The sequence below is a fragment of the Molossus molossus genome, unplaced genomic scaffold (genome assembly GCF_014108415.1).
Source record: "Molossus molossus isolate mMolMol1 unplaced genomic scaffold, mMolMol1.p scaffold_m16_p_15, whole genome shotgun sequence".
In the NCBI taxonomy this organism is placed as follows: Eukaryota; Metazoa; Chordata; class Mammalia; order Chiroptera; family Molossidae; genus Molossus; species Molossus molossus.
This window is the reverse complement of record NW_023425350.1, coordinates 30,316,280-30,344,037: the sequence shown is the minus strand read 5'-3', so window position 1 is coordinate 30,344,037 and position 27,758 is coordinate 30,316,280. Positions and strand designations below refer to the sequence as shown.

At 39.4% G+C, this 27,758-nt stretch overlaps 1 protein-coding gene across 1 annotated transcript in view; it reads right to left on the bottom strand.

Annotated features, from left to right (window-relative positions):
• The window catches only part of CAMKMT (calmodulin-lysine N-methyltransferase), a 379,656-nt gene that overhangs the window by 64,266 nt on the left and 287,632 nt on the right, over positions 1 to 27,758 (bottom strand). The gene's annotated exons all lie outside the window — the stretch shown is intronic.

Sequence of the window (27,758 nt, the reverse complement as noted above, 5' to 3'; positions counted from 1 at the left end):
TTTTAGAGCAGATGCTGGGAAAGCAGTTAAATGACAGGTGAGAAATGGAGACAGAACAAGGAAGATGCTGAAGCACTATGGAGAGGAAAAGGAATACATGTCAGCACAGCCATAGCTTCAGCAGCTCACGCAGCGAAGACATGAGCTTGAGAGACAGCTCTAAGGCTTCTTAGATTTATGACCTTAGCAAGTCTCTTAAACTCTCCTTACATTGACTCCTTATCTGGAAGTAAAAATACTACCTACTCCATAAGTATAGATGTGAGGATTAAGTGAATTAGAATAGTACCAAGTAAGTACAGTTAAGGTTTTTATTATTATTATTACTATTATTATTAGCCTTACTTATTGAATACTTACTACTTGGCAAACACTGGCTGTGTACTTTATGTGGAATATCTCACTTAATCCTTAAAACAACCCTACCGGGTGCCCTGGCCAGAGTACTTAGTGGTTAGAGCATCGCCTCCACACACCAAAGAGTCTTGGGTTTGATTCTAGGTCAAGGGCACAAACCTGGGTTGCAGATTTGATCTCCAGCCCCGGTAGGGGTGCATGTGTGAGGCAACCAATTGATGTGTCTTTCTCACATTACTGTCTCTCTCTCTCTCACTCCCCCATCTCCCTCTCCCTCCCCTCCACTCTCTCTAAAAATCAATGGAAAAAATATCCTCAGGTGAGGATCAACAACAACAAAAAACACAACAACACTACAGGGTATGTACTGTCTTCATGGCAAGCCAAGGGGCACAGCAAGGTACACGAAAGCACGGAGAGTTTAAATGGCACAGCTAGGATTTGAGCCCACACACTTGATCTCTAGAGCCCAGTTTATTAATTACTACACTAGATTGTCCCAACCCTGGGGGCTCATCCTGAAATCAAGAGAAGTAGTTTCTAGTTCTCATGACTATGTCAATAACTAATTTTGGGATTTTGGACAAGTCTTATTTGGGCTCTAGTTTCAAGAATAAAATGGAAGAGTAGAATTGATTTCTGAGGCCTCTTTCAACTCTAAATCCAATGGTTATTGGTTATTATATTTGTGCATTTCCAAACAAAAGCTATATACCTATCAGTGGGCTGTAATCTGTGACAGTTTAAGTAAATCATATTGGTTAAAATATTTTACTTGTACTATAATCTCAAGTTTAAACCCCTACCAGGAAATATTTTAAATAGGATTCAAAATCTTAGAAGTCAAGTCTTCATGTCTATTGTAATTGAATTAGAACTGCCTTTGTTAATTAAAGCTCATAGCTTCAGGAAAAGAACTGTTCTACATCTATATATTATAGTTGTTTATAGCCTTTTATCTAGTTAATCTAGCATATTAATAACAGACAACTTCCTCAAGTACAATTTTCCCTCTCCGACACCGAGCACAATTCTCAGCCATATGCTGTAGTTTTTCCTCGAACATATTTTCTCTTCCTCAGGGTAACAAACTACCTTTTGGGCAGAAGTAATTTCCCCAAGGTCTCCAAGCACAGGTAGAAGAACACTTCCCAGTGTGAGCTCTCTGGGCCCAGGTAAGAAAATGCTCTAACCACACTGGTTAGTGAGGATATTCTAAAGTAAGAAGGGTCATTTCTCAGAAAGGTGGACCCAGAAAATCAGGCCAGAGAGCTCCTAGCAGAAAGAGAAACATCGCCTGGGTTTCCCCAAAAACAGCACAGCCTTCTGCGGTAAAAAAAATGAAGAAGGAAGAGGAGGAGGAGAAAGGAAGACTTTCACTGCCACTTTTACTCCAAGTAACACCCTGCCCCCAAACCTGGCTGTGCTCAGTGTCCTCAGAGTGGGGCGATCAAACATCATTTTGATGAGATCACCCTTTTTCCTTGTAAAGTAGGACTATGTTGTGTCTGGAAAGGTCATGTAAGAGCAGCAATGTGTCACATGAAGTAGAACAAAGCAGAAAGTATTCGAAATAATTGTAATTGTTTCTTATCTTAGGAGTGAGCCACTTGGCCAACACAACACACACTTGCTACATGGCACACCTCAGAAGCGTGAGGAGAGTGTGGCTCCCCCCTCCCCAGTTACCTATGATTCACGAATTTCGTTTCTAAAACAGCTTCCTGCTTTGGAGTCCAGCTTTGTCTCACTTCTAGGTGAACACTGGGACTGAATTTCAAACAAATCGAAAGCCTTGTGTTCTGTGTACAGTAGTACATGCTCTGCACATTTATGAAAGCCTCCCTGGGGAGAAATGGTATTCAGGAGGCACATGTTACACGTGCCAAAGTGACGCCAAACATTTATTACACGGCCCTGGTAATAGGTTTCTTACAAAACAGAACTTATTTGTCAGTGTTGTTTGGGAGATGCACGTCCCAACATTTCAAAACTGCCTTTATTCCAGGAGGTGCTGACACCTGGAGGGGAGGAGAGGACAAGATTATCATTCCAGTGTTACCTAATACTGCTGTGTGTCTCGCTGAAAAGAAGAGGGAGAGACACCGGGGATACACGCGCACAGAGGAAAGGCCACGGGAGGACACAGAGAGAGGAAGGCCTTCTGCACACCAAGGAGAGCGGCCTTGGAGGAACCACACCTGCCAGCACCTTGATCCTGCACATTCAGTCTCCAGAACTGTGAATCTCAGCACTCCATGTCGTGGGGGTTGGGTAGTAGAAAACTGCCTTCATTCCAAGTTCCTCCTCCTAGGCCCATGTGGGGAAGGGGAAAGGAGGAGGGCTGCCTTCTTACAACAGGAATTGCCATGAGCAAGTCCCAAAAGGTAAAATACTATTCAGCAAATTCACTTGGTAAACAAGGCAACGTGTTGTTGAGGCTCAGTCTCAACTTATTTGAAACAAACCCCTCTCTGACATTCTGTCTGAAAGGAAATGGATGATATTCAGATTGCTTAAAAGAAAAAAGTATAAGAGTGCACTGAGAATTGTAGCTGTGCAAAATGACGGGGCCCTGTCCTTCCTGTCTCCCTGCTCACCGTTATCCACTGAGACGAAGGGAACGTGACAGGCTCTCCAGAAGCCTCTGCCGTGCACAAAGCTGGGCTGGCTGCAGCTAACGGGGAACGGTGTAGAGCTCCTCCCAGCCGCAGACGGTTCCAACCAACTTGTATGATTGTCTTTAGCACCTTTTTGTATTTTTTAAAGAAATTAATTTGATTTCATTTTCCTTCCCTGGTTTTTCAAATAGTCATTAAAAATTAAACAACACTGGGGAAAGCCTTTTGTGATTATAGCCTTCATTCTCCTGCAACAAACTGGATCTATAAATTTACGTACCATTGTAGATGTAAATTGCAAAATTTATATTCAACTATATTAAAACATCTATTCCAAAAATGATTACCAGTTGTGAAAAGCAGACAGGCTTATCACTTGCTGTCAGTTGTTCATGTCTAGTTAAGCAATAATGTGCTAAAACTGCTCTTTTGTTTTGTGTAAGAATTTTGGCAATAGAAGAAATGAACACTCAGTTAATAAAAACTCAGGCTGTTCTTTGCTTTGATGGAGGAAGCAGCTGCCTGTTTTCATTTGCTGCAGAGCAGCAAAACCCATCAATATAATAAGCAGCTTAGATGCATCCATCCACAGCATCTGTAAGGATATAGGGCTATTCGCTCAAAACCAATCCCTGGTTTAATTTTAACAAAGATGTGTCTGACATATTTGAAAATGCATTATAATAGGTTTTGAAACAGGAACAATTTCTTTCTTTTAAATACTTTTTTACAGATTTGAAAGGTTAGCATACGTAGCTGAATGATAGCAATGATAAAAACCAGTGCAAACTACAAGGCCATCCTAAAACAAGGGCAGTGAAGAGAGCAATCAAGAGGCATTTATTTGGTTCCCTTCAAAATGAAAGTAATTCATTTGAAGGTGATTTCACTCATTTATTCACTCAAACAAATATTTATTGAATCATTACTACATACTGCCTTGGGCTGGACACTGAGGCCACATTTTCGACTCTCAATGAGTTCGCTCTTTGGGGGAAAGATGGACACAACACCATAAGTAAAACAATGCACTAAGCACAGTGACACACATACTCATTTCCCTATTACCTGTTCATTTTTTAAAAAATTCAAATAGCTACAGAACACAGTGGAAATTAACATAAAAATTAAAAATCAAATACTGTCTCCTGTTACTTAGTCACACACTTCATTAGACATACTTTTAAGAAAAGACAATCTGATTTAAAAAAATTGAATTGTATTTAAACACATGTCAAACTGTTTACTATTGTAGCCAAGAATTGTCACACTTTGGAGAGAAAGTTTTAGGATTTTAAGTTTTGTTTGGACAGCCTCTAATTTTAAAGTAACCATTGGATACTTTTACATGATCACCACTGCACCACATGGCAAGCCTAATAGGAAACACAAACTTTAAAGCAACTTACAGTGTGATACAGTATGCTTTGTCTAGTAAACATGCTGAGAGGTTATTTTACTACCAAGTGATATTCCAAAAAGTCAGATCATTCTAAATCCTCCTTTTTCTGATTTAATATCAAATAAGTGAGCATCTCAGTATGATTATCCAGGGACTTGTCTGATAGTTATATTCATGACTGTGGGCTTAGATATTAACTTCTTAGGATATCAAATTTAAGTAAGCATTGATTTGCAGAAACATTGAGAAAATGCTCCCCAAAAAATGTAGAGCTAATCGCTTTCTTATTCAAATATGTTTAATGTAAAACACACCTACCTGGGTCTTAAAAATCAGTTTTTTCTTTTGGAATGATTCTAGATGTACAGAAAGGTCAAATGTTGCAGAGCTAGCTCAGAAAGTCTCTGGACGGCCTTCACCCAGCTTCTCTCACTGTCAACATCTTACATTTGTCCAAACTAAGAAACTGACATTGGTACTCAATAGTAACTAAATTCATGGGCTTGTTTTGAACGGAAGGGTTACTATTCCAGATGAGGGCTAATGAAGGTGTCTGTCAGAAAGTCACAAATTAAACCCAAAGGACAGTACTAGCATCTATCATATCTCTCCTCCCTCAATTCTCTTCCTTCTTCTTGAGTTACTCTAAGGAAATTCCTATCAGATTTAAAAGTTAAAACAGGATGTAAAATGCATATACTTTAGTGTTTAAAAGAAAATCTGACCCTCAAGAGTACTGTGTAGCCACGTGAAACCTTGGTTCCCATTCCATTGTTGAACAGGAAGATTATTTCTAGTCATTATTCATATAGACATTCTGATTGTCCCTATTCAATTAATACTTTCATATCACAGTGTGATATGGACCTTATAACCAATCTGTGGCAGCATGAGTTAAGAACCACAAAGAAGTCAGAGGTCATTATTTCTCTCCCATTCAGAGTATTTATAAAGCAATCACTATGCTTTCTGTGCACGCTTTCTTCCCTCCTCTGCTCCACTGCTTAATGGCTGGGCACAATGCTTCCAGAATCCTGCAAAGATTCATGGGCTGTGTACTGGTTAATGGTTATCTTTCCAATGGCAGGTTGGAAAAGATGCCTTTGGGGAGTTTACTGCTACAACTGGTGGTTTCTATGGACTGAATTGTGCCCCCAATTCATACGTTGAAGCCCTAACCCCCAATGTGGCTGTATTTAGAGTTAGGGCCTATAAGGAGGTAATTAAGGTTACATGAGGTCATAAGGGTGGGGCCCTGATATTAGTGTCCTTATAAGAGACTCCAGAAAGTAATCCCCACCCTCATCCAACCTGTACATCACAAAGAATAGGTCATGTGAAATGGAGGCTACCTACAAGCCAGTAAGGGAAACCTCAACAGAAACTGACCATGGTGGTACCCTAACCTTGGACTTTCAGCCTCCAGAATGGTGAGAAAATAAATGTCTGTTGTTGAAGCCACCCAGGCTATGGCATTCTGTTATGGCAGACTGAGCTGACTAAGACAGTGGTCAACCCTTGGTGACTGATGTTTGGGTGAAGACTCCCTCTCCAGCCCCATACAGTCTAAGAACTCCCTCCCTAAAGTGCAGAGAGGACTCAGAACAGACAGAGCACAGTCACAGCCCCAGCGGAGCCTTCACTTTGCCCATTACGTTCTTCCCTCCGTTCCCTTTGATTTCTCCTCTGTTCATCTCGTCTCCTACTTCCCACTTTAATCTTCATGGCAGTATTAGCCCCTTTTTCCATTTAAAAGAATTTATAATAGAAGAATAAACATTAATCATACTTTGATAAAGCAATTTCACTGATACCACCTGCAAGATTTCATACAAATACTTCGATCTGTTTCTTTATATTGTCTTTGAACATAAGCTCCTTTAGGGCAGGGAGCTAGCTCATTGCTTCTCTTGCTTTGCTATGGCATATTTACATGGTGCATGTGAAAGTATGTTGAATTCATGTAGAATGGTGGCAAAATGTTCTAAACGTGGAACTTGCAACAATAAAAATATGAATTCCTCTTCTTTTGCAAGAGCTGTTTGCTGAGCTTTATATGATGTATCTACTCAGGACCTGATTCTACTGTAAATGCAATCACAGGTCAATTCTTGTGTGGATAAGTTTCTAATTGCACTCAGTCCACTTTCACTGGCTTTCTTATCTATATCCACAATCTGCAGAACTGGCAGGACAATTATCACCAGAAGACAGGAGAGATGCTCTGGGGAGTAAGCCTGTCCTGGGCCTGAAAGGTGCATGCTTACAAGTTTCCAGGCCAACAACAAAGAATCCACATTCAATAGGCCATCTTTCTCTAAATCAATCCTTCTGCCTCCTTGCACAGAGCACATGTGTCATGGGTGTTCATATCTGGGGCTTATCTGTGGATATCAACAAACATGCAGGTCTCTAATCACAGTAGCCTGGAATGAGTCCCAGAATGGGCCCTGTAAGTAACTTGAGATAGAGAAAATGATTCTCTGTGTTGCTTTCTTCTTCTTCTTCTTCTTCTTCTTCTTCTTCTTCTTCTTCTTATTATTATTATTATTATTATTATTATTATTATTACTTTTGGTGGGTAGGGGGTGCTGAGGGGGAGGCCATTCTCTTTGCTGTAATAAAATTTGTAACCTTAACCTGTATAGCAAAGTGTTTCTCTGAGAATCACACTACTTGAGAAGGTTCTTCAAAATATACTACTTAAACCAAACTATTGCTCTGAACTTGACACCACAATTATCTTTCTGTTGAGAAAAATTCTAGAGCTGTTATATTGTTACCAGCCCTTTCACACCAGGGCATGTGAGTGTTCTTAAGTTGAGATCAAAGTGCACGAGCTTTGTTGAGAGTGGAGAAATCATTATGGTCTCTATGGATTCATGCTGGACTTCTCAGGACAGAAAACAGATTTCCTTCTCTCTTCAGCACCAAAAAGTTCATATTATTGTGACTCCATACTTCCTCCTCCTTGGCCCCATCCTCAAGAAATGATTTTTAAAAATGGCTTCAAACCTAGAGTGTTGTGTTTAGTCTGGAATACAGCTTTCATCTGTTTATGTTGACCAATCACACTGAAGGGATTTTGGCAAGGCAAGTACTACAACAGAAGTCTAAATTCTCACTATAATTGACATGAAAAACAATAACCCTTTGAAAGAATATGAAATAGTGTTTATATATCACGAGACTAATCAGTTACTACTTTTCATGGCTGCTTCAGAGAAACCTCGATTTATGAGGTACGGTCTAACGAACTGAGAGACGTGCTTAACACTTAGCTAATTAGTGGCTGAGACTGGATTAAATCTCAGTTCACTAATACTTCACCTTGGTTCTCTTTTAAGAATAAGAGACTTGAACAATAGTGTAGGAAAGATATCATGATTTGAGTTTGCATATTGTAGACTTCACTTTACAAGTGGAAATCAATGTTTGAAGACATTATTCATATCATTCCAATTTTAACATATTCAGACTCTTAGAAATTATATTTAAAGTACTTTTGGTTTTAGGTCCTTTTGGTTTCTGTTTCTCAATACCGAGTTTTACAGAAGCGCTCACTATCTCAAAATCATGCCCCAAAGTACTGCCTTATGGAAGCGGCTGTAGATATATTCAGCTGCAGCTAAGCTAATATCAGAACCTCTGAATTGAGGCCAAGAAGCAAGGTACAATCTTCCGAAATAGTGACCCCTTTCTCCAGAATTACAATGATTATGTGCCTTGCTTTATAAAATTGGGCTTTTGTTTGTTTTCAGGGAATTTATCATCGAAATGGGCATTATTCTTACTCAAATGTCTACATGTAATTTGTCTCGCAATTAAGAATTTGTAGCAGATTCCAGCAGTTATTTTGATTACTAGCATTCTAATCACAATAAAAGAGTAATTTTATTTTATTTTGTTGTGTCTAGGAAGGGGAAATCATGTAATATATACAATTTCCACACATTCCATGGTGTTGAGAAATGTAATTTTCTGTGTATTCTCTTCTAAGAATATTTTCAACATTTCTGGATTGTCTCCGCACTCAGGAACAGGATTGAAATCTCCACTTGGGTATTTATCTGAGGCTGTGATAGCTTAGTCGTCTGCCGCCAAATGCCAAGATAGGGGAAATCTCATCATCCAGCGACCAGCTGCATGATGGGCAGTTAATAGATATATCAAACCTTAGGGTATATGCTAAGCTGAAGAGATGATTGGTTGGTTGATACACTGATTGATTAGCATAGGGAGAATGGGTTTCTTCTTGACAACCTAAGATTATGCTTCAGCTAAGCTCAAATTGCTTACACCTCTTCTATTGGGTTTAAAATTATAGTCCTGTCATCTAAAATCTCTCCTCAATGAAAATTTTACCATATATAAAAATTAAAGGGAAAAAGAAAGTAGGAGCACTGGATAAGAGTAAATGGAGTAGATACATTTCAGGCTGCTGTTGTTGATTCCACTAGGAAAAGTTGATATGTAAATCCCCTTGAAAAATGTTACACATTTCAGAAATGATTACTGAATATTATACAATTACTCAGGGCAAACAGTTCAGTATGTTAAAGTCAGTGAATGCTACATTTTCCAATACATTAAAGTCAGATCCCTTCTACATACATGAGAATTAAAGTAAACTCCTCTATTAATCAGGTTTACTTTCTAGGGCACATAGACCCATCCGTGGACCTTTAACAACTGCTGGCATGCCTTTCAGGAGGCAGGGAAGAAAGGGCAGATTTATGGAGACTTTGGATTAGCTTTGTTTTTATTAAAGCAGCTTAACACAAATAGTAACTTCATTAATTAGCACTAATGATCCTAGAGATAGTCACATGTACATCTTGAAATATTTGAATATTGTGCCTATTTCCCACACATGAAGAATCAGGTATGCTTTAAAATGAAACAAAACTAGATGAATGAAGGAGGCAACCCAGTTCTATCAAACTCTAAACTGATATTTAAGTGGTATTGAATAAAAAGCATCAAGACTACACAAAAGGCCTATATTTAGAGAGCTCTACAAATGTATGTTATTCCTGGTTAACAATAAATTCATTAAACATAAGCTTGGTTTATGATGTCCTGTTTAAAGATTCAATCTCATTGTACTCTGAATGATCAGAGACTGGCTAAAGGAAGGGCCTTGCTCTCTCCTTCCTCCCCACTCCCTCCCCCTAAAAAAAAAAAAAGCTGGTAAGCTTTAATTCAGCACTTTGAAGAACACCCCCTCCTCTGCCTGAGCAAATAAGGATTTGGTTGCCGAATCACACTGGATAAGTGGTTCATTGAGAATGTTAAAATCTGCATTAATAAATGGGACTGGGCTTCTCGGATTTTCCCCCTTCCTATCAGCTATGAGCGGTAGGGGATCAGCTGCAACTAAAATCCCCAGCTGAACAACCCACATACAACTCAGTGAGCAGACTTAAAACAAGGCCATTTATTGGTGACTGTTATGCAAACAAAGCGTCCAAGTCTTAGAAACAGATGTCAACTGAAGCATATGCTTACTGTAAACTGGAATTTGATTCTCTTTATAAAAATAGACATAAATGGGCCTTCAGAAAGTAGACTGCCTCTTGTTGTCTACCATTGCCTAACTTGATTCAGCTTAAAGCTTTTAAAGAGATGAATAGACTGATATGCAAGGGCAAAAGAATAAAACTTTAAAAAAAAATTAAATTGGAAATAAATGATAACATGTTGGAGCAGTTCCCAGAAGCAATTTTACAGATTTTTCTCTAAAAACACAAGACAGGAAGTTAAAAGCTTAGTGCAGGTCACCCATGGCATGTCGAGTTATCATTTCCTACCACTTAGGGTGAAAAAGAAACTACACGTTCAGGTGGCAAGTTTAGTAGCATGTACTTTTTACCCTCCTCTCCCTTTCTTTTTCTCTCCCTTACCTCTTCTCACGTCTTGATGTCTTTTAAATGTCACTTATTTTACATGAGGCAGTTGGTGGAGACATGAGTCAACAGCAATCAGAACCATTATCCCCTGCAGCGAGTCCTGGTCTTAATGCATTGTGACACCTTTGCTGGCCAGCCACCGATTTACCTTTCTGCTTCTTAGGGAATTAGGTGGCATCATGTGAAAATGGTTGTGATATAAACAGCATGGGCATAACTGGTATTAAATGTACCTCTCAGCCTAAGTGAATTTTCCTCACATGTGACTAATCAGAATGAAAGCTTGTGGACCCAGGCTGAGCTGGCCAGCACTTCCCCACCCCTGGGACCAGGGCTATTTTGTTTTATCTCTTTGTACAAGCTGGCAGAAGTTTAAAGTGAAGGGGATAATCCAGTGCTGGTGTCTTTATGAAATAACATCCTTACATGAAGAGGCTTTTAACTGTCTGTCGCTGTCCTCTCAAAAAAAGAGTGTGACAATCTCATTTTGCTGAGCACCCTCCCATGAAAAGGGAAAATAATAGCCGTGGCCGCCATGGCTAGTACTGACCTTACATGATCCATTATCCGCTAAACACTTTAAAAGTCAGTTTTACATACACTGCAGGGGGAAATGAGGGAACTTCCTCGATCATTTTCACTTTAGTGAATTTGCCATCCATTTGAAGTCAGTTACTTGATATCCCAACACACCCAGCCAGTCGCATAGTATAACGCAGAAGAAAACACAATTGATTAAAAGATGCCAAGCACAGACACGCTGGAACCGTACTATTTAAGACATGTGCTAGCAGTAATAGCAGCAGTGAAATGGCTTTGCGTGAACTTTCCTCAAACTTAAACAAGAAAAAACAGTAAAAAACTAAGTCCTTCACATTTTTAGAAGTGCTTGACATTCCTATAAAAATGTTTTACTAACCACTTAGCAGACATCAGTAGGTGCTAAAGGAAGTGCAGGCAGAGCAATTATCATCCTGCACAGTCAGCCTGACGCTTATTCACCGACAAGAGTGGCGTGCATTCCGCCATGAACCGACTGTGCATGTTGCTGATAATAGAGCAGAGGCATTGCTAAATCAGTACTGAAATAGCACACCTCGTTTACTTCCAGCAACTTATTTGTGGAATGCAATAAAGGCTGGATATTTTCTCATCACTACAAGAATACTCAACCATTGTTAACATTAAAATTAGTTTTCTGACATGGCGCATGCTATGCATTTGCTTTTCCTTCAATAGGAATTTCCGTGCCTAGAGTAAAACACTAATGGCATTTCTTCCCCCTTGTGGATAATGCATTGCTTCATTAATAAACCGTCTAGAAGCCTGACTGGTAATCAGACTCTTGGCCACTTTGCAATTCTTCACTCTTAAGTTCAAAGACTGTTTCCCTTCATTTTGGCAATACATTTGCTCTTGAACCCTCTGCTCTGAGACAAGTACACAGAGTGAAAAAAATGAGGGGTCGAGATGGCTGAGGGTAGGGCAGCAGTCCAGTAGCAAATACAGTAATTGTCAAATCTTGAGCCACATTTATATAATTTAATTTTACAATGTTAGAGTGCTAGGGCAGAGGCAAACAGAATTGCCAAATTAATAGTTACAATATTCATCCCCCTAAAACTGGGAATTCCTGAGTTTATGCTTTCATTCTGAACTCCATGACCTAATTCTAATAGCTAGTTTAGAGAAAATCATACTCATTTATTCAAAAGAGTTTGAGGAATCCAATTTGTAAAGGAATGGAAGAAGGATTTCATTAAGGTTCTATTTGGACCAAACCAACTTAAAAGCCAGTGTGCTATTGGATCCCTGGAGATTTTCAACTCAGTGTAGAGACCAGAGGACCAAAATTCTCAAGAATAAGAGAAAAACAGAATTTGGAGCAAGACAGTTAGCTATGGGGGAAAAAAAAGTGAGTAGCAGAGTCTTCCATTTTCAAAAAACATGAACACAGAATACCAGAGAACGTCATTTTTAAGGCTAAGAGAAAGGCTGAGAAGAGATGGGAAGGAAGGCTATCAAAAGAAAAACTTAGAAGACAACAAACAAATGTTCACACTTACGGCCTTGCTCATGAGAGGAAAAATAAAACACAAACCATCAGAAAGTAGCTTGTGAACTGCTAAGTTACCAATTGAGTAGTGTTGTCTGTTTTTGCTGAGTAAAGCCTGCTGTGCAAAAGAAAAATAACAACCAAGCAATCGGTCTTTAGAATTTGATTATATACTTTAGAAATGAGACTGGAATAATGACTCCAACCCTAGTGTTTGGATAGATTGGCCATCTTACACATGCCTGCAGCATTAGCTTGAAGCTGGAGTGTGGTACCAAGGGTGGTCATGCTGTTCACTGATGAGCGAGAGACCTTGTGATTGCAAATAGGCTCTGCAACAATCTCCAGGAATGCTCAGTTAGGTTCAGAGAATTACATACATGGCTATACCGAGATGTCTAATACAAGATGAGACCAAGCACCATCTTCACTTTCACTACCTACTTGCTTGCAGTTCCAAAATATTAAAGGATCAATCTGAAGTGCTGCATCACAGGTCTAATATTTCTGTGCCTAGTTATTACTAATATCTTTCTCCAAACTGCTCATGAAGATTGCTTGGAGGTTTTGTTGTTACAGTTAATGGGCTTTCTGAGACCCAGTAACCCTTCTAGATAAAGAACACAGTTCAGGATCCATACATGGAATTTCTATCTTGAATGCAGCTGGACTCTGCCTGGCTACTCTGGACAGCTCCCCGGAGCGCAGATTGCTAACTAGGAAGTTGGGATTTAATTTACCTACATGCCTTCCTTCAAGAACTGAGGACAGTCTTCTAGCCAAGTGTCACTTCTGCTGAAAATGCACAAGTTGGTCTGTTTTCTGGCCAAATTGTACTTTGGTGTGTGGGCAAGGTGGAGAGGGAAGTAGGGATATTTGCTGACTCCCCTTATCCCAGTTAAAACTCTTGGCACACTCAAAATGAAGTTATGAATAAGCTCATGCTGCCTCTCCATTAATCCGGCCAACTGATCTTAATCATGGAAATGTCACTTCACTGACTTCAGAGCAGTCCTTTCAAAAATGAGACTGGGCTCAATAAACCTTGCAGGTTTCAATTATTTTTACAAGACAACTTTGATGAGGCAGTCTAAGAGATAGAAATCCCCTCCAAGATTGTTTTATGAATTCTAAATGTCAAATCAAATCCCAAGCACAAATATGACGGGTCAACCTGAACACAATCACTGATCTCTGATTGGTATGTAGAATTGAGAACACTGTAAAATAAAACATAATGCTAAAATTTAGTGGTTTGTTTCCTGCAAGTGACTAAACTATTAAGAGAAAAACGCTATGAGGGAAGAAAGTTAGTGTAAACAGATAGAATTATAAAAGAAAAGAAAGAATTACCACGTATTTAGTATCTACTAAACACTAGGCACAATGCTGGGCTATTTGTAAATATTATCACATTTAATGGTCACATTACCTCACACGTAGGGCTTTCTTGCACAGATGAGGAAGCTGAGGCTCACCAAGGTTAGGTGACTAACCCGACACTCTCCTCTCTAGGCCAGGGAGTGGCCAAGCTGGGATCTGGACCCAGCTCAAAATCTTAGATCTGTCTGACTGCAGGACTTCTTCTATAGGGACAGCAAGGCTGGAATGGGTGTGGAAAGGATTAGGGAAGCACATTTGGCAGACTTTTATGACATTAAATTTGAGGAACGTAGGAAAAAATGCTCAAGGATGACTCAGAGGTTTAGGGTCCAGGTGACTGGGGAAGTGGTGATATCATTAACAGCAATAAGAGTGTCAGAATGACACACCTGTTTTAAGTACAAAGTGATGATGGGCTTGCTCTTGTGCATAGCGAGCCAAAGGCATCAGAGGGATATTCTGGAGGACCTACTGGAAATATGAAACCAGATTCAGTACCAAAATTAAAGCTAGGATATACATGTGAGAACCATATGGGAATTGTAATTTAAAATGTGGGATAAGATCAGCAAAGAGGAGTGAGTGAGAAGGAGGAGGGAGGGAGGGAGGGAGAAAGACAGAGAGAGAACTAAGACTAGAATTTAGAAGAAAAGCAGTGTGACCTCAATGAGTTATTTCACTTGTCTGAGCCCGTTTCACCATTTATAAAATGAGACTAGTAAACAGATGAATGAGTAAACAAAATGTGATGTATACATACAGTGGAATATTATTCCACCTTAAAAAAGAAGGAGCCCCGGCCGGTGTGGCTCAGTGGTTGGTTGGAGTGTCATACTGTGCACCCAAGGGTCATGGGTTCAATTCCCGGTCGGAGCACATACTCAGGTTGCGGGTTCAATCTCCAGTTGGGGTGTGTACAGGGGGCAGCCTATCAATGTTTCTCTCTCACATCAATGTTTCTCTCCCTTTCCCTTCCCCTCTCTCTAGAATCAATGAAAAAGGCATATCCTCGGTGAGGATTTTAAAAAGGAAGGACATTCTGATACATGCTACAATATGGATAAACCTTGAAAATATTATGCTAAGTAAAATAAGCCAGTTGCAAAAAGAAAAATTCTGTATGATTTTACCATTTACGTAAGGTAGTTGGAGTAGTGAAATTCACAGAGATAGAAAGTAGAAGGGTGGTTGCCGGGGCAGGAGAAAGGAGGTAATAGGGTGTCATTGTTTACTGGACACAGAGTTTCAGTTTAGCAAGAAGAAAAGAGTTCTAGAGATGGATTGTGGAATGTCATTGAACTGTACACTTAAATATGATTACCATGGTAAATTGTATATTATGTGTATTTTACTACAGTTATAAAGGAATAAGTATGAAAACATTTTAAATGAGGAAAATAATATGCATATCCTAGGATTAATGGGAGGATAAAAAAGATAATGTTTTAAAATTTGGCATAATACTGGCATATCATTTATTTTAAATGTCAATAAATATTAGTTTCTTTCTTCTTCTCTCTTACCAGAAAGGTAAAAAGAAATGAAGAAAGAGAAGGAAAGAAAGAAAAAGCAATAAGAGAGGCAAGAAGAAAGCAAGAAAAGTGAAATGTCACAGAAGTCACAAAAGGGCACTTCAGAAAAGGGACAGGTCAACAATGCAAAATGATACAGAGATGAAGAAAAATGAAGATTGGGAATCTGACAATTAAGAATGTACATATACACAATGGAGTACTATGCAGCTGTAAGAAAGAAAGACCTCTTATCCTTTGAGACGACATCGAGGGACCTGGAAAGCATTATGCTAAGTGAAATAAGCCAAACAGAGAAAAACAAATACCACATGATCTCACTTATTTGTGGAATATAATGAACAAAATAAGCTAATGAACAAAATAGACCCAGAGACAGAAAGAAGTAGGGTTCAGACGAACAAACCTCAGAGGGGGGAGGGGCAGGGGGAGGGAAGAGATAAAACAAAGAATGTACATGCATGTATGCATAACCAATGGACATAGACAACAATGCTGGTGGGTAGGGCGGGACTGGGAGGAGGGTGTCTATGGGGGAAAAAGGAGAAACATCTGTAACAAAAATAAATTAATGAATAAAAAAGAGAGACTATATAACTTCTGAAGAAGCTCCAGTAGAGTGCTGAAAGCAGGAGAAAGGTGTAAGGGAATGAATCATCAGCAATCAAGTGGAGCACACGAGGAATGCAGATTCCTTTTCCAAGAATTTAGGGAACACAGTAGAGCAAGACGGTAGAGGTGTAAGGGAATGTAAGATAAGGGAAGATTCTCCCACTCTCATTTGTTGGTTGGCTTTCTTTTTCTTTTTTTAAGGATGGTAACTCTGGTGTATGTTTGTAAACAGAAGAGAAGAGATTACTGGAGAGGGAGAAGTAAAAGATGCAAGAGATAGATAAGAAAAGAGAGAAGGATCAAGACCACAGGTGGAGGATTAGCTTAGGGGAGGAGGGAGTCACACCTTACTCAGGATAGGAGGGAAGTGAAGATTGATGGTTGAGTCCCCCACCCCCCCTTATGGGGAAGAAATCATTACATGCCAAGAATGAGAGGCTATTAGCAGGGTAGAGAAACAACAAAGCTGTATAATCAACTCTTAATTATCAGCATTTTGGTTTATCAGCTTCAAACCTTGCTTTCAAGCAAGTTAGCACTTACTCAGCTTAATTACTTGCTTTGTTAGCATTTCAAACTCAATGTAATATAACTTTGTATGCAGCCTGCAGCCCAGCAGGGTGGCATTTTGACACCTGAACACTTAACCACTTCCGTTGTTCTGCGGAAAGATTTACAGTAGGCCACTTGGGTTGGGGTTGGGGGCTTCGCAGCAGCCTGAGAGACAAGCAGTTAAGCTTTCCAGGTGTTACTGTGTTTTGTGTAGAGGCATTACTTTGTTCACGGTGATGTGTCAGATCAGATATATCTATTTCTTCAATCATTTATTCAACTAACATGTATTAAACCCCAGCTATGTGCCAGAGACTGTGCTCCGGGTTTTGCATACTAAAATGGCCCCTGCGTTGAAGGCACTAAAAGTCTAGTGGAGAAGACAGATATAAGCAGATCATTATAATACTAGGGGTAAGGGTACCACACCAGTGTAAATACTAATGCAAACAACCAAGTAAAAATCACACTGGGTTGCAGAACGATCTTGGATTACCCACCTTTTCCTCTCATTTTAAATAGTTCATATCATAATAGCTTGATGATATTTTAGTCAACTCTTACATACAGCACAGTAGAGAAATAAGGTGTCAGATAAATGTGGTAGAAATGTCAAATGTAGTGAGTCCTATCGGACAATGAATAGTTCCACATAGCCTTTCTTTGTGGCTTTGTGGGGAAAATTCAGTTAGCTTTTTTTTTTTTAGATAACGCTTAAAGTTTGGGTACATGAAAATTAGCAAATATGATTCAAACTTTTCTCCATTCATTGTGAAGATTTGCTATGAAGATCAGTTACTGTGCTGGTATGGTATAAAGAGGTGCCTGGAACCAACCATGCACTGGATGGTCTCACTCTGTGAGCCTGGTACCCGGAGGGCTGGGCATCCTAAAGGGCCCCACCTTTCTCAATTTCTCACATCAGTGTTTAAATCTTTGCTTCTCTTTCCAGTAATCTCCATCGCCTTCCAGTCTCCCTTCATATTCTTCCTTCTTCCCTCTTTCCTCGGTTGTCATTTTGCCTGGCTCCTTTATCTGTTGTTCTTCTTGTTTCGAGGTTTTGCAGCAAGTGCCTGGGTTTGTATAGCGACCACGGCCAAATCAGAATATGTCCTTTCCTTTTGCAGCAAACCTTTAGATCACACTGGCCAGGTATAATCTTTAGGACTTCAGCTATTTCATTTTTTAACCATACACTGCACCAAGGGTTCTTTCTTTGCCCATAGTGTCAATTTTTATCATCAAACATGAGTATATATATATATATGGAGGTCCTCAGACATCTCCCAAGAAACACACAATTAATTAAGATTATTATCCCTTATTTCAGCACTATTCCAGTGTCTGAGATTGCCTTAAGAGAAAATTACAGATAACTGAAACATCGATTTTAAGTGGTTATGAAATGTCTATTTATAACAACTGCTTTTTCCAAATAAATAGCTACAAATAGACTTCACCTAAATCTCAAACTATATACAACACTGTTATTGTTTAGACTTTTTTTTATGACTCACAAGGTACTTGTGGATCTTATAATGCTTCAGAGCTGTTATTATCTCGGTCAACATAAAACTATAAATGTACAAAAGTGTCCAGTAACCCAGAGCTTGGCTGATAGTCTGGCAGATAAAGCAACTCTGAGTTTCTGAAATTGGGAGACATAGACACAATGCCCTCTACATTCCTGAGGCATATTCTTCAGCTGTGTCATGGTGTTCTCATTAATGAATAGATGCTCTCTCATGTCAAAAGAGACTAAATTGGAGAAGAAGGTCCCTAAACTCAACTAAAAAGGAGCAGTGCCCTAATGGTACAGATGGTTGTGTTCTGCAAAAGTAAATTCAAGAGTGGCTCAGCAAATGTCAAACTAAGAGCAGCTGAAAAAAAAAAAAAACCCACAAAATTATTTACTGTTTTAGCTACAGAAACGAGAAAAGTGGCATTTCAAATCAAAATGTAAAAAGCTCTACCCACTCCACTTGCGAGCTGCATTCAGTTTGGGCAGGTTGTTCTGAGAGTGGCGTGCACTCTTCCCAAGTACGTATTGCTGCCATTCACCGGACCTCCTCGCTCGCCTGCAAGCAGCTATCTCCCCATTATACATCCAAAGAGTAATCAGGGTGAAAAGGACAGTCAGTGTAAGAGGAAATAATTGCAGCTTAAACTACTCTTACTCATTAAGAAGCAAGACTATTCGGGGAGTGTGGGGGTGGGGAGGGTCAGGGAAAATGGTATTGAGTTTTCTTCATCCTGCCAGGGCAGGTCAAGTTTTAGCACCAGCAATTTTGGCATGATTTTCTGTAATCGCATTACAGTTAAAAGTATATTAATCACAGTAACTATCACCATCCTATGGTGAGATTAATACTTGCAGGAAGGACAGGGAAAGAATCTGCAGTCTGTCCTGGGCTCTGCCTCTGCGTGTTTGGTGGGAGCTGCCTTTGTCTCGGAGAAACGTGGTTGAGGATCAGTAAAAAAAACAAGTACGGAACTAGAATCCCCTCCTTTCACTGTTCATATGAGGGAAGTATATAGTAGGGAAAAAAGGAGAAGGTGTAACAAGTTTGGGGGTTGAAATACAAAGGCCCAAACCAGCTGATAATATTTCACCCCCCAAAAATTCATAGAAAGTTAAGCATGAGATGTCTCTAAATCAGTGCTTCTCAGCCAGAGGACGTTTGGTGCCAAAGCCTGTAGACACTGTTGGTTGTCACACCGCATGGTGTGGGTGCGCCTGGCACCGTGAGTCAAGTCCCCTGAGGCTGCTGAACACCCTCAATGCACAGGGCAGCCCCACACAACAAAGAATTATCCAGCCCCAAAAGTCAATAGCGTCACTGCTCAGAAATCTTGCTTTAAATAAACAGAGAGGGAAGACTTAATTATTTGTTTTTGATTTTTACTCTGTATACCTATTACCCATCTGAGGCTTTGTTATTAAGATGTTTGAGATTCATATGCATGTCCTAGAAAAATACATGGGTGTCACAAATAGGGCTGGAGACATGGGGGACTCACTGATAACAGAAAAGGGTATAGATTTTAAGTGAAATTTAAGTGGGAAGGAGATTTCGTACTAGAACATGACAAGACGACAGTGAGTTTGATTCATGATTTAACACTGTATCAAAATAACTTCATCACACAGTACACTCCTAAAGGAGACTAGAGGCAGCCAATCAATACTGCTGAGACGTTATAAAGCTACATGCTAACTTTGAACAAAACAGCAGCGTTTGTTAACACTGCAAGCATTCCCTCGGCAGCTATCCGCACCCAGGACTGGAGGACCTGGTACAGTGTTCTCTTCCAAGAACACGAGTGATGCAAAGGTCTCCCGGGTCTTGCCTCTCCCTGAGGTGACCCAAGGCCTGGAAAAGATTGACAGCTTAAGAATTTCCTTGACAAAAAAAAAAGGTGCTGTGTATAGTCACGTCATCTCTGAGAAACCGTGGAGGAAGGACTGGTTAAAAGGGATGTGAAGAAGACAGACTGGATTGAGGAAGTGTAGTCCTGGACCAGCAGCACAACCTGGGAACTTATGAGAAATGCCGTTCTCGCCTCCCTCTCCAGACCTACTTCTGGGAGAAATTCTGGGAGTGGAGTAGAGCATTCTGTGTTTGTTTGTTGTGAAGGGGAGCAGAGAAACAAGACAGCTAGACGTACTCCAGAGTCAAGAGTGGTCTTTTCTTTTCTTAAAATGAGTGATATTGTCATGTGCTTTTATGGTGACAGGAGAAGGAAGTGGGAAAATGGCAGTGGGGAGCAGTGGTGGACGAAGGAAAGAGAAACAACCTCCAACTTCTGAAGAGGGCTGCAAGGGGAGCAGGGTCCTGAGAAGACAGCTAATGGGCATATCTTCTGCCAGTGATAGAGGTAAGTAGGGGAGTGAGTCATGATGGAATTAGTCAACATAGTCCCTTAGAGAAAAATGAAGTGTCCATTCCAATTAAAGTTGGAAGACTTCACCTAGAAGGGAAGGACCAGTAGGAAACTGTTGGATCCTGGAGCTCCCAGTGAGGGGTAGTCTGAAGGAGAGGTTCTCTTTGCAAGAACACAGCTGATGCAGAGGTCTCTGGGGTCTTGCTTCTCCACTTCAGAACATTTTATGAAATGCCTAGATGAGTATGTTGATCTATATCTTCAGACTCTGAATATGTCCTATACAAAAATCTAAAGTTCGTAAGTGCGGAAGGTGTGAGGGTAGGCAAATCGGTTATTTCTCCATGGATTCTTAAATAATGAGATTGGAAACCAGTAGCCAAAAGGAGACCAAAATATAAGGTCAGTTTTATTACTGGCAAAGTTGGACTGGAGAGTGTGTTGGGTCCACATCTGTCCTTCCTGAAGTTGGATCTCGGGCTGCAGCTATTTGCAGGGTGGTAAGCCTCATGACACCAGGCTCCTCTTAGTGTGCTTATCACATGTTGGGGGTCGGGGGCCCAGAAGGAGTCCTGGACCTTTTCATCAAGCTGAGCGTAGGTAGTATAGTAGGATAATGATTTTTTAAAAAGTAGCAGAATTTAATTAAATTTAGGATAAAGAATATTAGAAAGCCCCAAATTACTTCAGTATTTATATCTTAGACAATTAATGACCTCATGAAACTGAAATTTTCCTCAGAACTATTACCTCCCACCACCCCTTATACTGTACAGGTTGGACACCTTTACTCATCACATTTATTTTTTCCCTTATGTATACTTACTTCAATGATAAGATTAAATCTCTTAAACTCCTTCCAAAGATCCAGCCTACATTTCCAAATGCCTGAGAAACAGCTCAATCTGGATGTATCTCTGAAGTTTCAATGCAAGCTATTTAAACTCAAACTCTTTTCCTCAATTTGCATGCCTCACCTAATTCTTCCTTGTCTCCACATTTCTCCTAGTCCTTTTTGAATTTGAGTCAATTTGATAGGTGAGTGATTTGGCCCCCTTCGCAGTACAAAATATAGCCTGGCCAGTGTGGTTCAGTGGATTGAGCGACGTCCCTTGGACTGAGAGGTCTGATTCCTGCCAGGGGCACATGCCAGGGTTGTGGGTTCAGTCCCCAGTAGGGGCCATGCAGGAGGCAGACGATCAATGTTTCTCTCTCACAATATATGAAATATAATTATTTCTGTAGGAGTGTTCATGTGTAATTTAGTATCAGGAGTATTGAGTCTCGTTCTGGGCATCCTACTCTTAAGATGGATGCTGAAAACTGGAGCAGGAGAGAACAGGAGAGGAAGGAGGCTGGCAACATTTTCAGATAAAGAATAGAGTTGATTGAGCCTGGAGAATAGAAGGCTCATGAAGATATAAGACTGAAACAGAGGAGTTGCTAGAGTGTAAAAAGGGTATCTGTTTGTCTCAGGTCAAATTGAGGAAAACCTCTCCCCATAACTGGAAATGTCTAAAATGTTTGCCTTAGAAATCATGAGTTTCTATCACTAGAAGTATTCAAGCAAAGCTGGGACAGCCACTCATCTAAGACACTGTGAATAGCTTCAACAAGAGTTGGGGGGTTGGAATAGATCATCTGTAAAATTCCTTTCTAAACTTGAAAGCCTACACTACTTAATTGACAGCTCTAAAAATCCTTGGGAAAATAAAAAGTGAGATATATGTAATATATAGAGAGAGACAGATATATGTGTATGTGTATATATATAGATATATATGTATGTGTAAGTTATTTTTTAGGTGAAGGCATAATTTGATCTTCTATGGAAAGTACAATGATGTGACATGAAAGTGACTCACTGGGCCCAGCAGGGAGTACTTACTGCTATCATTGGAGGTAGTGATTGACACTTCTTAACCATGTTTATCACCCATCTGAAACTTAAAGAGATTTGGGATAAGTCTCATAAGCAGAAAACTGCTTATCACCTCTGCAACCTCAAAGTATCTTAAACCAAATTCTAATATTACTCTCAGGCAAGTTAAACATGGGCAGCCCTCATACTCCCCCGTTGAAATACTTGAAAGGATAAGATTGATCTTTCATGAAAAGAGAAACAGAAAACCCAAGTAAGTACTGGAACTAGCACCACCATCACACTGCAATGGAGATTCCATTACACGTAAAGCAGAGCTAATATCCTGAGAGAATCCTCACAGAGTCATACAAAGGCTTGCAGGCTTGCTCATAACCATTACTGCTATTACCCAAATAAAGAAAAACAAATAAAATACGTAAAATAAAATGTGTGGTTCTTCTGTACTGACTCATTCTGAACCTAATGCCACTCTGTAAATTAGGCAAGCCATCTACCTTTCGTTATGAACCACCTCACAGCAGGAGTAAGATAAATCAATTTGCTCTACTCTAGTTATTGAATGGTATAATGATGATAGAACAAGCAACACATACAAATAAAAATAATGGCTTAATAAAACTAGTCTTGCTATTATAGATTGGAAGGGTAAAAAAGCAAAGTCTTCCTATATGGCACAACTAAAAAGATCATCTCTGTTCAATATACGTATTTTAAAAATATCTATTGCCAAAAAATAGAACTGGTGCTATGCCCTGACCGGTTTGGTTCAGTGGTTAGAGAGTCGGCCTGCGGGAGAGATCCGGGTTTGGTTCCTGTTGGGGGCATGTACCTCGGTTGCAGTTTGTCCCCGTGGTTGGGTCGTGCGGGTGGCAACCACTCGATGTGTTCCTTTCACGTCGATATTTCTCTCTATCTCTCTCCCTCCCACTCTGTCTGAACAAAATATGGAAAAATGTCCTTGGGTGAGGATAAAAAAAAAAAAAAATCTATTGCCAAAAATATAAGAATGATTCCATATATCACTAGTAGCTTTCAAAACGCATTGGTCAGATCTTGAAGGAAAAACCTAAACATTCCTGTCAACCATAGCTTGACCTTAATGTTTCTATGAACTTTGGAAGAAGGGTAAGAGGCATTTTAAAAACTTAGTAGCTCATTGAATACACTAAAAATTGAAAGGTAGGCAAAACATTATTTCCATTTTTTATAGTATCACCATGTTAATTGCCTATGTTCTAAAGCAGAAATTCTCAAGTGAAATCTGGGGCCCTAAGCATTCCTGAGACCCTTTTGGGGGTCCATAAGATCCAAGCTATTTTAATAACAACAACAATAATAATACATATTTGCCCTTTTCACTCTCATTCTTTCATGAGGCTATGTATGATGTATGATGTTGCAATAGTATGAATGCAGAAACAAATATGAAAATCAGGCTATCTTCCATCAAGACAAACATTAGGATCATTTCTCAATATACTATATACAAATATTGAATCATGTTGCGCATCCAAAACTAATATAATGTTGTATGTCAATTATACCCCAATAAAAAAAATAATAAAAAATAAAAGACAAATATTAAATAGGTTTACAAAAGTGACACCACTCTTCTAAATGTGTTACTGTTTTTGCTTTGGAAAATATTCTCCATTAAAAATTATATTTAAATTAATATAGAACAAGTTTAATATATAATGAGCTAATATATAATTGGTATATTTTTAAGTGATTTGTAAGTAAATACTTTTAAATTTCTGTCTTAATTTCAATAGATTTAATATAAATACTGAGAGATATAACTCACATAAACAAAAGCTCTTCGAGCCTCAGTAATTTTTAAAAGGGCAAAGAGGTCCTGACCCAAAATTTTGAGAACCACTGTTCTATAGCAACATGGTGAGAGAAAGCAATGTGTATTATTCTTTAGATTTTCGCTAAGAAAATAAAATTAAATAATGTACATTGAACTAACTCCATAGATAAGTATTTTAGGTAAAATATCATATTATTATTACCATATTTTCCCAAGTAAGTGATACAATAAAGATCTGACTAACACTGTCATTAGCAAACACTATAAATTAAGGGGAAATAGGAAATTCTCCACCTATAGAAGTGAAAACTACAAAGTACCATAAAAAAAACAGAGCATTATTATTTTATACATTTATTTTCCACCTACTTTCAAAAGGATTTGAAACAACTTGAAACAAAAGTACAAGAGCAATAAGACAAACAACCAATAACACAGAATGAAAGCCCAAAATTTAGTAGGAAGGTGCAAATGGAAGAGGAAATGGAGTGGGGCACACTGTATAAAGAAGCCCTGTATGAGGAAAGCCACAGCAATTAACCATGAGTACTTAGCTCCATGCTCCCTAGCAGTCAAAGTAAAGAGTAAACAGGCATGAATGAAATGGCTCCCACTGTCTAGAAGGAAATACACTAGGCTCTTTATTTATTTACTTTCTATTTTATTTATTTTTTTTGTTGTACGTGCCCCTAGCGGGAACCGAACCCAGAACTCTCTGGTCCGCAGGCTGACGCTCAACCCCTGAGCCAAACTGGCCAGTGGTACACTAGGCTCTTTAGAAAGCATAATCTCTCTTGGGGACCTGATCTCTGAAGACATTTAAAGTAATCTGGCATGAGACTCTTCACTCAGAGTGAAGAAGAGAATAAAAGCATTAGTAACTAACTTTGTTGGAGGAATTTCACAAGTTATCTTATTTTACAATTGAGGAAATGGAGTCTACCAGAGGCTAAATAGGTTGCCCAGAGTCATATAGCTGTAAGTCTCAAAGCCAAAATATGAATTAAAGTCTGAGAAGTACAGTCTTAATACTTTGCTAATCTGTCAAGGTCTTCATATAAAATCACGTTTTTCGAAAGAAATGTTTCAGGTGTCAGCATGCAACTGTGCAAAGAGGGAACTCTAATACAGTCAACTAGACCACCACTTAGAGCAGTGGTTATCCACTCTAGTACACCCAATGCCTCCTTTATATAATGAATATCTTGTATTTAACTTTACTCTCTTGAAATGAAATTCATAAGAATATCACCTACCTACAAAGAAATTTTAATGCCTAAATAGGACATTAAAACAAGAAAATAATTTACAATAAATAATATGTATATTAATATGTCAATGCTCAGGAAGAACTGCACTAAAAGACACATGGAAGCAGCCATATACTTGCTCCTAAACATAGAATCGTCCTGAATATAGCGATGGTAATCACAGGAAGACATAGGTGTTCGATATTAGAGGCTCAATCACTACAAGTGGCTTTTGAGGTCAACTGACATGATTTTCTAAAATAGAAAAGTTCTGAACAAAACAAAACACAGTCTTCCTTTGATTTACAAGTAGCTGCATTTCTGGAAAATTTAGGGAAGTAAAACTGTACAAAAAATAACTTGTGCTTATATCTAAAACAAAGTTTAGTTCTCGGCTCAGATTTCCTTATTACATGAATGTCAGATAAGAAGTTAATGGTAATGGGAGACAGGGGAATGGTATCTCTAGATTCCCATCCCTGGCCAGTAGCTTCTTCCAATGTTTGCGATAGTAAAAAAAAAAAAAAAGTCCTGCAAATTTAAAAAAATGTACTCTTTAAGAACTCTGACTTGAAACCTTATAGTAGGCCTTCTATGGTCATGAATTACCATAATACCCTCTCTAGGCCTAATATGATACAGGGAACATATAATCAATTTTGAAAAGCAAAAATGGCTTATACCTGCTGGCCCTGGGTAGAACACACGCAGTGGCTTGCCTTGCCCCAGAGCCAGCACACCTAGTGGACAGCTTCAGACCACGTCCAAGCATCACCACCCAACCACCTCCACAAGCAACACACTCAAGGAGTGGACTTGAAGGGTGCCAGAGCCCTGCTGAAGTAAGTCTTGCTCTGTGTGGTGGGTCCCTGCACAGCTGATCTCCCTGTTAGACAGAGGTCAGTGGTCAGTGGGCACAGCCAATCCTTGCAGCCTGAGGAAATCCCTCCCACTGATGTGCCAACAGCAACCAAGACTCAATTACAACAGAAGGATGTACAGTCCACATGAGGGGTACACCTTGAGGGCCCAGCTAGGGTGAACAGGGAGGCTGTGCCACTGGACCCTACAGGACACCTACTATAATAGGCCACCCTACAAAGCCTAGGAGATGTAGCAACTCTACCTATACATAGAAACAAATACAGGGAGGCGGCTAAGATGAGACAAAGAAACATGTCCCAAATGAAAGAACAGAAAAAAACTCCAGAAAAAGAACTAAACAAAATAGAGATAAGCAATCTAACAGATGCAGAGTTCAAAACACTGGTTATAAGGATGCTCAAGGAACGTAGTGAGAATTTCAAGGAACTTTATGAGAACTTCAAGGAACTTCGTGAGGACCTCAAGAGCATAAAAAAGGACCAGTCAGAAACGAAGGATGCACTAACTGAAATAAAGAATAATTTACAGTGAATCAATAGTAGAATAGGTGAAGTCAAGAAGCAAACCATCGATTTGGAATATAAGAAAACAAAAAACACCCAATCAGAACAGCAAAAAGAAAAAAGAATCCAAAAAAATGAGGATAGTGTAAGGAGCCTCTGGGACAACTTCAAGCATATCAACATTCACATCATGGGGGTGCCAGAAGAAGAAAGAGAACAAGAAATTGAAAACCTATTTGAAAAAATAATGACAGAAAACTTCCCTAACTTGGTGAAGGAAACAGACAGGTAAGTCCAGGAAGTACAGAGAGTCCCAAACAAGATAAACCCAAAGAGGCCCACAACAAGCCACATCATCATCAAAATGCAAAAGGTTCAAGACAAAGAGACAATCTTAAAAGCAGCAAGAGAAAAGCAGTTAGTTGCCTACAAGGGAGCTCCCATAAGACTGTCAGCTGATTTCTCTACAGAAACCCTGCAGGCCAGAAGGGAGTGGCAAGAAATATTTAAAGTGATGAAAGGCAAGGACCTATAACCAAGATTACTCTATGCTGCAAAGCTATCATTTAGAATCAATGAACATATAAAGAGTTTCCCAGACAAGAAAAAGCTAAAGGAGTTCACCACCACCAAACCAGTATTATATGAAATGTTGACGGGTTTCCTTGAAGAAGAATAAAAATATGAACAATAAAATGGCAATAAATACATATCTATGAACAGTTGAATCTACAAAAAAAATGAACAAGCAGAACAGAAACAGACTCATAGATACAGAGAACTTTTTGTTGGTTGCCAGATGAGAGAGGGATTGGGGGGATGGGCAAAAAAAGGTGAAGGGATTAAGAAGTATCAATTGGTTGTTAGACTGAAAAACCTCAAAGGAAGGGGGGGATGGGGAAAGATAAACCAAAGAACTTCTTTGCATAGATGCAAAGCCAGTGGACACAGACAATAGTGTGGGGAAGGCAGGAGAGAGGTGGGAGTGGGGAGGAGGGGGTCAATGAGAGAAAAACAGGGGAACATCTATAATACATTCGACAATAAAGATAAGTTTTAAAATAAATAAATATTGCATATCTAGGAAAAAAATGGGTTATTTTGGAA